Source organism: Anolis carolinensis, chromosome 3 (genome assembly GCF_035594765.1).
Source record: "Anolis carolinensis isolate JA03-04 chromosome 3, rAnoCar3.1.pri, whole genome shotgun sequence".
Lineage (NCBI taxonomy): Eukaryota > Metazoa > Chordata > Lepidosauria > Squamata > Dactyloidae > Anolis > Anolis carolinensis.
Genome location: NC_085843.1, coordinates 99,595,103 through 99,605,027, shown reverse-complemented (window position 1 = coordinate 99,605,027; position 9,925 = coordinate 99,595,103).

Here is a 9,925-nt window from a genome sequence, read left to right as displayed (position 1 = left end):
GAAATGGTTATAAAAACTGGCAAACATTTTTATGCAAGGGTGTTTGTTTTAGAGTGCAATTTTATGCCTGCAAGCCTTTATACTTTTTTTTAACCAATAGATTTCTCTCTTTCAGCAATTGTGAAATGGAAAGCACAGAGGAGAAATCTATTCTAGAAGAGGTACTGGTAAAGAAGTCTCAACAAAAGAAGAAAATATCTCCAAATAATTACAAAGAGCGATTGTTCGTTCTTACAAAATCAAGCCTCTCCTACTATGAATATGACAAGGAGGTAAGAAATAGATGTCTTATGATGTAGTGGAAGAATTTAAGGGGCTTCTTAATGTCTGGTCCTTCTTTTAATCTCTTCTCATAATATGTTTGGGTGGTCAAGTGCAAAACACCTTGTCCGGCTATATATACTGGGGAGAGCATTGAGGTCAAACAGGGAGACCCATATCGCCACTCGGGCCCTTTCTAAGATGCGCTTAAGCAGGACCAGGGAAGGCTCCTTCTCAGGACAGGCACCAGCACTTTGGAACTCCCTTTCGGAAGAACCAAGAGCTTCTCCATCCCTACTGAGATTCCTTTGTTTTTGACTAAAAATGAAAAGTGTCAGGGCTAGGTTGAGTTTTAATGAGTTTAACAAGTTTTAATGGGTCAATCATGTGTACATTGTTATGGGAATCAGAAAGGGGAGGTGCTAAGGGGTCGATGTAATTGTGATTTTAACTATTTTTTTAACCTTTGCATTGTATGGTTTTATCTGTTGTAAGCCGCCTTGAGTACGCTTGGTGGAGAAAGGCAGGGTAAAAGTATCTTAAATAAATTTTAAAAATGGATGTAGTTACTTCACAGAACAAACAAGTCCCGTCTTCTTTTGCACACCTCTTCCCCATCTCGGTTTTGTGTATTTATGGGCAAGGATTTCACAATCCCTATATTATATTATGTTCTTAGAAAAGAGGAACCAGAAAAGGGTCCATTGATGTGAAGAAAATCCGATGTGCTGAAGCAGTAGATCTTGATGAACAAAGCCCCCAAGAAAGACAATATCCCTTCCAGGTAACAGAGCAATATTGAAAAGCAATGTTTATATGTCAAATTAATATTTTTGTTTTTTGGAAACAAACTGGGTCCTTTGGAACGACTCACAGTTTTGCAGAAGTATACAGAAGGTTATGTTGGTTAGCAGAGAACCTGGATTCTAATCCTCTCTGACCACTGATTATGGTAACTGAGGCTGATGGTGTGTCCAACGATATCTGAAGAGACAAAACATGTCTCTCAGCACATTGGAAAGCACCTGCTTTAACAACTTGTAGATTTACATACCATTAGTTTATCAGAAGAGTAAATTCTCCATGCTCTCCTGATCTTGATTAAAGTTCCTAATTACTGCAGCTAGGATAATAATAGCTAAACATTGGAAAGGAGATAGCACTCCTACTAAAGAAATGTGGTTAGGAGAAATTATAGAGATAGGAAATATGGATAAATTAACATATTTAATAAAGAAAAGTATCGGGAGAGCCATAAAAGAAATAGACTGGACATTATTCGAAGAATACTTAAAAAAAAACTCAAATGAATACCGAAGAATGAAAAATATGGAAGATGGAAGATCGGAAGTCAGCATTTCCCCTCTTTTTTTCTTTTTCTTTTTTTTAAAATTTAATAGGCCCCTCTTCCCTTGGTCTGGAAAGGACTTCCCTACTTCCTGATTTTCTACCCTAATCCTCCTTTCAATCCTAAAACCCCTTAACCTTCACTATATCTTACCCTTAGAAACTTTTCAATAAAAATCACATATAAAAAAAAGCTCCTTTTTGTGAATACGCTGGGGTTTTACTTCCTGTCTGACAGCCTTCTACCACGGAGATATGACTTTCATTAGATATATGTCCTGTGGTTGAAAGCTGCATCAGTCTTGCCTTCATATTCATATTAATTTGTGGCATAGATGTTTTTTAAATAAAAGTTATATAATATGCCCCCCCCAAAAAATACCAAGAATTGCACTAGAGGGCCTAGAAAATGCCTAGAGAGGACATATTTTGTCATATGTGGATAAATAAAATTATGGGTAATATGATCACCAAAAAGGTTAAGACAAACCCAGAAATTAACCTTTTAGGACTATTCAGAAAGAAAATCAGTGAAAGAGATGAAGAAATTTGCCAATACAGCTTTGTTGCTTCAAGACTAACAATAGCAAAATTCTAGAAAGGGGGAAAGAGCTATTCGTCAGAGATAGGAGAGATAAACTATTAGAGTATATCCAAATAGCCAAGCTAACAAATGGTATTAGAGGAGGAAATAATGAAGAGTTTGCAAATAAATAGAGGCTAGCATTTGGATATCTGGAAAGGAAGACAACAAAGATTTGAAAGTACAGTAGCCACAAAGGGAATTTATTAAAACAAGAGACAAGGTAGATTCTTGATAGATATGGGATCCACAATGAGTGGTGTTGGAGGTCTTGGGTGGTGGTGGTGGTGGTGGGGGGGGGGGGGTAAGAGAGATAGGGGTTTGTTTTTTCATAAACACAATAAAATAATAAAAACATTTTAAAAAAGAAACAGAGGTTCCTAAAGTAGATTCAGATCTGCATTTCTCATTTTTGTCAAATAAATCCTTTGCAAATCCTTTGCTATCATCAAATTCCTTTAGAAACACTCCTGTAAACTGCATTCCTTCCTAACAGCTGGTAAACTGGCTGGGATTTCTGGGAGTTGAAGGCCAAACACCTGGAGGCCTACAGGTTGAGAACCACTGTCATGGATGGAAACTGGGACGTGTGTGGCCAAACAACATTAGAGTGTGATCAAACTGACAGATATTATTAATGAGGAAGAGGAACAATCTAAGAGATACTGCAGCAGTTTGCTGAGAAAGAATGTGTCCCCTCTTCTCCCCCCATTCCCGATAAGTTAATTGAGTGTAAACTAATTTGTCACTTTAAACTCAGTTTGCAGCAATTGAAATAAGCCAAGACTAAAAGGAAAAACAGAAGGAAGAGAGAGAAAAACTGGCATATTTTAAAAGCAGCTGGAAAAGTGAGACATCAAAGGATTAATCAGAAGTATCCCTGCCAAACTGGTACAGTTGGCAGATATAGCTTAAATCTATACTTGTTTCATCAGTGCTTCAAATGAAATAGCAGTATGTGTGGCAGCAGAGCATCTGGCCTGATAGGAGTACATTGTAACGGTAGTTGATTGTTGTTTAACATGTGGTCTACTGAGCTGCTTTCTTTTGTGCCCAGATTGTGTACCGAGGTGGCCTTCTGTACGTCTTTTCTGCAAATGATGACAGTAGAAGGCGATGGCTGGAAGCTTTGCATAAAGGTACCACGTTTTAAAGTCCCAACGTTTTTTAAAAGCAAAGGTATAAATATTCCATGAAAGCTTGATTCAGCTGGCAAAATGACAACACGCTTCTGTGAAAACCTTTTATAGAATTTTATAGAATAATAAGAATAAGTAAAATACCCAAGTAATGTATTTATTTATTTATATTTATTATCTTTATTTATACCCCACCTTTCTCCTGGTGGGGATTCAAGGTGGCTAACACTCCACACTAAACAAGTTTAAAAAGTGAAATACAAAAGTTAAAAACAATTAAATGACAGTATGGCAAAAATAGAAAATACAGTAAATACACTAAAATGGCTTTTAAAACTCATATTCTCCCCCAATACCACCCAACCTCCCCAAAGCGTGCCCCTTACTCTTCCCCAAATGCCTGTAGACATAAAAAGGCCTTGACCTGCCTGAGGAAAGCAAGCTGGGATGTGGCCATCCTGGTCTCTCTTCGGAGGCAATTTCACTGTCTGGGAGCAGCCACCGAAAAGGTCCTTTTCTGTGTTCCCACCAAACACATTTGAGTGGGTGGTGGGACCAAGAGAATGTCCTCTCTAGTAGATCATAGATATCTTCCAGGTTCATAAAAAGAGATAACCTGAACCGGAGCCATATAGGGCTTTGTAGGTCAAAACCAGCACTTTAAATTGTGCTCAGAAACATGTTGGCAACCATTGGAGCTGTCTCAACAGAGCAGTTGTCTGCTCCCTGTAGCCAGCCCCAATAAGCAGTGTGATGGCACGCCTGAGCCTTTGGGAAAACTATGGTGTCTGGCTTTATTCGAGGGCTATCTGTATACCTTTTGTTAAAATCAAGACCCTTAACATACAGAGGCACTTTAGGCAAGGTGAAAAGATAACCAAAATGAGTTTACTTAAAATAAGATGAATAAAGGGTTAATTCCACCCAGAACTATTATAAAATAACTTAAAACAATACATTACGAAAGGAGATTTTGCTGGTTGCAGTCATCTCTCTGGAATCCTTGAAAGTCTTTTGCCTCTGATGTAAAGCTGGTCCTTATAAGCTGTCTTGATCTTCTACTTTGTGAAACTTAGGCTGACCACAATCTTCTGTTGTCACTGGGACTGATGGCATATGAATACTGCTAAATGCAGGTGCTAAGGATGCCTGTTTTGGATTGCTGGGCCTAAGATTACCATACAATGACTAGGCCTCTAATCACTGTAGCTCTGTTGCAGAAAGAAAAAAAGGAGTCTAGCAAGAAAGGTCTGAACAGGCAAATGGAACAGACCAACTAAGACTGGCCTCTAGGAGGATTTTTATGCTCCACCCAAAAACTAATACAAATTGAGGCATCTACGTTATTGGGAAAACCTAAACAGAGGGAACTGAAGCAAAGGAGAGGAAAAGGCAAAGCCAAGACTTCACACGCAGTCTGGCTGCTGCTCTTTGGATCAACTGAAGTTTTTGAGCACTTTTCAAAGGCAGACTTCTCCAGGAATGGGTGCAGTTGAGACACTAGTTAACTGTGCAAAAGCACTCCTGGTCACTGCTGATACCTGGGCCTCCAGGTCCAGAGCCAAATCCAGGAGTACTCCCAAACTGTGATGTACAAAATAAAAGCATCAGTTAAGAACAATACATCAACATCACCTAAACTAATGAGTGCAATTACAGTGGCTCATAATATAAGATGGCATTTCTGAGAAAGATTGTAGAAATGATTCTATAATATAATAGTAAATATAAGATGCAGGTGATTTTATAAAAATGATCCATTGTCATATTGCCAATGAGAGTCTAAACATTCCAGCAGGTGTGTCAGACCAAAAAAACAATCCATTCTAATTGCTTCCAATTTAACAAAAGCTGAGTTTTGTAATGGTGACGGGATTTAGTTGCATGAGAATAAGTCACCCCCACAAATAATACATATTAGCCCTGAACAAAAATTATGATGATACATTTCTGTTGATAAAGCTCATATCTCTTCATCCATGAAGATTGCACAGCTAAATTCAAAGGAAATAGGAAGTTTGAGGGGAGGGCCAGATCCTACACCTAGTACTTTGATCTACAAGACCTGATTCCACTACACCACTGTTTTTGTGTAAAAATTCAGCAACTGAGCTTTCTAATCAGTTTCTTATTCTCTTCTACCCTCATTTTTTTCAGAGATTAAGGATAATATGGATTTACTAAACAAATACCACAATGGCTTCTTTTCAAATGGGAAGTTTCTGTGCTGCAATCAAACTTGCAAAGCAGCTCCTGGATGTACAATATGGGGAAAATGTAATGTATTACCCTTGTGTCTTTTTTTGTAAGCCACCACTGAAAATGCGAACTTTTTCATGTTATTTCCAACATAACAGTAATTGTATGCAACTATAAATAATATATCTTTGTTATAATTAACTATTCTTTGATGTTTTTCATCGTGCTGTGCACTCTACATTGTATTGAGAATTTCCGAGAGATTGACAGTAAGATGAGGGATCATTCCTTTTCATCTGACAGACCAACCTGAACCAGGCTTACCGGGAAGTTAAGGGAGCAATTGGATAATTCTCTGGTGTGGAATGAGCTATGAGTGTAGCTATATATACACCCAAGGCTGGTTTTGCAACCTTTGTCCTCTCCAGACTCCCCAGAATGCCCATTTTGCAAAAGGTCACTTTGTATTGGGAGCATCCAGGATCAGCTTTTTGCCTTCAGAATAGATTGGAGAACCCTTATGAAATATATGACATTAAAAATACCCACTTATTTGTGTTCACTTTTGGTTTTGTTTTGTTTTTTCCATATTTTTGGCAGCCATTGACCCCCAAAGGTTCTTTGGGCAGAACCCATGTCCCTGGGTCCACTGCATTTGGCGTACTAACAAGTGTGGGGATTTTCATAAGACAATTGGTGGCTCCTTGGGTTGGAGGTGGAGCTGTCGCCAGACATCTTTTGATAGCTGTTGTACTGCCTGTATCCAAAAGTACTCAGTACTTCCAGTGCATTGCTACAACAATTAAATATGCCAGCATCACTTCTGGTGAAGCAATCAAATCTCAAGAGGAGGCTGGCTTCTGTGTCTGATTTATCAACTGAGTTTTTCTCCTCACACCTCTGAAATAAATACTCCACAAAGGAAACAAACATGTCAGACTTGTGAGTTGCTGCCTAGTGTTTTCCTGGGTCTATTAACTTATTATGTAAATATAGCAATATATGTTTGTGGGCGAACAGAATGAAATTATGTAACTGAGACACACCAGAAGTTCACTTCACCTAGATAGTGGAGAGTGTAATAGGAGTTACAAACAATGTCCTGGTTTTTTTCTCAAGTGTAGCTGTTGTTATACCAAAGTATGAGTAAGCCAACCCATTTCCAAAACAAATAATCTACATGCAAATGTTGCTCTTTGGAAGCGGTTCCTGGCACACAACATTATTGTTTTATGCTTGATAGTAAATTTGTACAGTTAGATGAAGAGCCTTTTCTTTGCTGCTTAGAGAACAATATAGCTAAAATGTTATTTCTCTCCAAAAATGTTAGGCCTTTAAGTGAGTTTAAGCCACCTATCCCAACCTGACACTTTCCAGATTTGCTGGACTCTGTCTCTCACTATCCCTTGCCAGCAAGACATCTAGAAGGCACCTGACTTGGGAAGGCCAGTTTAAGTTCTGCATGCCTAGAAGGAAATAACATTATTGGATCAGACCAAGGTCCAAGGCTGCATCTACACTGTTGAAATATGCAGTTTCACAGCACTTTAACTGCCATGCTCAATGCTACGGAAGAATGAGGGTTGCTGTTTTGCAAAGTCTTTTGTCTTCTTGGATCAAGAATGTTAGTGCCTCACCATAGTACTGGGCCATGGCAGTTGAAATGATGTCAAGCTGCATTAATTGTACACTGTAGATGCACCGCAAGTGCTTCAAACAATTACCAATGAGAGATCTTCCATTCAAGCACCCAGAAGAAGGCCTTCCGTTGTTATTTGTCCTTACTATGTCATATTCACATGTATGTTGAACCATTCACAAATTTTCTTCTTTACTTTGATACTCGAGTTCTGAGTGTGTAAAGGTCTTTTTTTAAGTGCTAGCTAGCTGTGCCTTTTAATTTCAGATGTGTGTTCTGGTCACACATTTACCCAGCAATCTCAGCCTGGAGAATGTATCCTTGTAGACTTCTTTTAAAGAGTTGTTGGCATATATGTGAATGTTCACATGCGGTTCTATGAGTCCCTCTGAATGGATTCTACATTCCATAACAATACACCCAGAAATTTCTCCAGGGTAGTCTAGTACTAATACCATGCTAATTAAATTGTCAAAGAGTATACCCAGTGCCTACCTCTAGGTCCTATCTGTAGGATGGGATGAGTAACAATGTGGAAGCCAGGGCCAATTTGCCACCATACATACATTACATACAGAAATGTAGGACACACACACACACACACATCCATAGAAAGCCCAAACATTTCTGTTTTTCATTCAAACTTCTTCTAACCTCTTATTGCTATTTTAGAGGTACTGCTTAGGAAACAGATATCTGGAGATATAACAGGATTTTGGAGTGCTTGAAAGGGTGAGGAGAGGGGATATTGATGTGTTTTTATTCAGTTTGTGAACTTTCTTTATTGTTTGTGGACAATTCAACAAAAATTGCTGATTTTCTAAAAATGGGAAGTGGTTGAGAAGGGGGCTCCAGGGGGCACAAAAGTAGGGTCAAAAGTCCACATGTAGCCCACTCCTGCTGTAGGATATGCATTTCACCTAGGATAATAATGTTGTTTTTGCTGTAGATTCCAGCCTACACAGTGTAAGCACTGCAGTGAAACCACTCCCACTAGTACCAGGACAACTGGTAAGTGAGAAATGTTTTAGCAATGAATCTTGGGTATTTGTACAAAGGACAGACATGCCACTGAAATGATTGGATTGACAATGACTCCTGACAAAAAGAGAGGCCCTCGCCTTGCATATCTTTTCATCCATTTGTTTTCTCCATGTGTTGACTTCATTTCCATGGAGAAATGCGGTAACCCGCAATGACCCCAAGCAGATGGGTGTACTTTTAGTGATGCAAATGTATTTTTTGTAAATGGCAATGGCTGTTGTTTTAGGACAATTATTTGGTAAACCTAGCTGGCAGCTTCTTTACTTATGGCTGGCTTATCAGAGAAGGCCAGGTGCAAGGTTTACATCTAAATTCTGCATATCACAAATACAAAACAAGTAGGCCAGTCCCTAGAGTCTGGTAAAAGGACACAGAACTTGATCCTGTTCTGCTGTCTGTTCTGTAATGTAAATTAGACTTTGTCCTATTACAAACCCTATGTGGATACATTCACAAATTACATATAATAGTGTATGGATGTTTGCACAGCATTTAAACATGCAAATGTGTTCTACAGGATGCATGCAGCCCCTAAAACACTTCTGGAAACCTCTGAACTTTTATTCAGGGACAATTCAGGCCCAATTTTTAACCTTTCCAAGGCTCCAAATGTGCCATTTTTCTGGAAATTTTACTTTCCTGATTCCACAATCAACCATTTGGATATGCTTATTTGTATGCTTTTTGTATCCAAGTTTATTTCCTCAATTTAGTTTGACTTCTCCCTTAACTAACCTTTCCATTCCTAATTCTTTATTGGTATCATCTTTTTCTCCCTTGAATAATTTGCTTCACTTCTCATTTTCTCCATCTTCAAAGCAGACCAACTAGACATCTGCTTTTGATTTGTGTTTTTTTTTTAACCAGAGCTTAGGGAAGGTACTTTTTTGGAATATAGTGTGCAACTTTCTCCAAACTCGAGTTTTAACCCAGACTTTGGAACAAATAATCCTTCAGATGTTATTGGACTAAAACTCCCATCAGCCTAAGCAAAAAATACCCAATGGTGAGAGCCAATGGTGCTTGTAGTTCAACAGGGGCCACTTCCCATTGTTTTGACCCAAGGCCCTGCTACACTGTGGGTCTAATCTGGTGGCTGCGCTGAATATGGTTTGACGCCACTGGGCAGGGGCCCTACCTGCCACCCTTCTTTTCCCCATGTCACAGATGAAAATTCCCCTTCTCCCTCCTCCTGGCCTCGTTTACAGATCATGAGATCAGCCAGGTGCCATGGCTGTATATCTGAGAACATACATATACATAGAAGTGTGTCATTGTTGTTGATATGCTACTAGGTGGCTATACAGTTTGACAGTGGAAAATAATGAATTAATTAGATACAGGGGGGGAAAGTGTGATGCAGCAACTGTTCCATGAAAAATCGGAATATAATTTCATGCTGTACTGGTTCTTTAAGAACCCCCAGGCCATTAAAAAAAAGGCTGTACAGGCAATTCATGAAATGGGATGAATGAGGGCAGTATTTTAATGGCCGATGAGCACTTTCGTAGCCCTAGTGCACGTTTGATATATACCTGGCACAGTTAAAATAACTTTCTTTCATTTAATTATAGGAGCATCTCTTTTGCCACTCTTTCAGCACACGCTTCAACAATTAGGAGTGTGGTCACACAATTCATTAAAGGGTTTTTTGAATAAAGAATCAGTTAAGATTTGCCGACTTTATCCTTACTGACTCTTGCACAAACATTA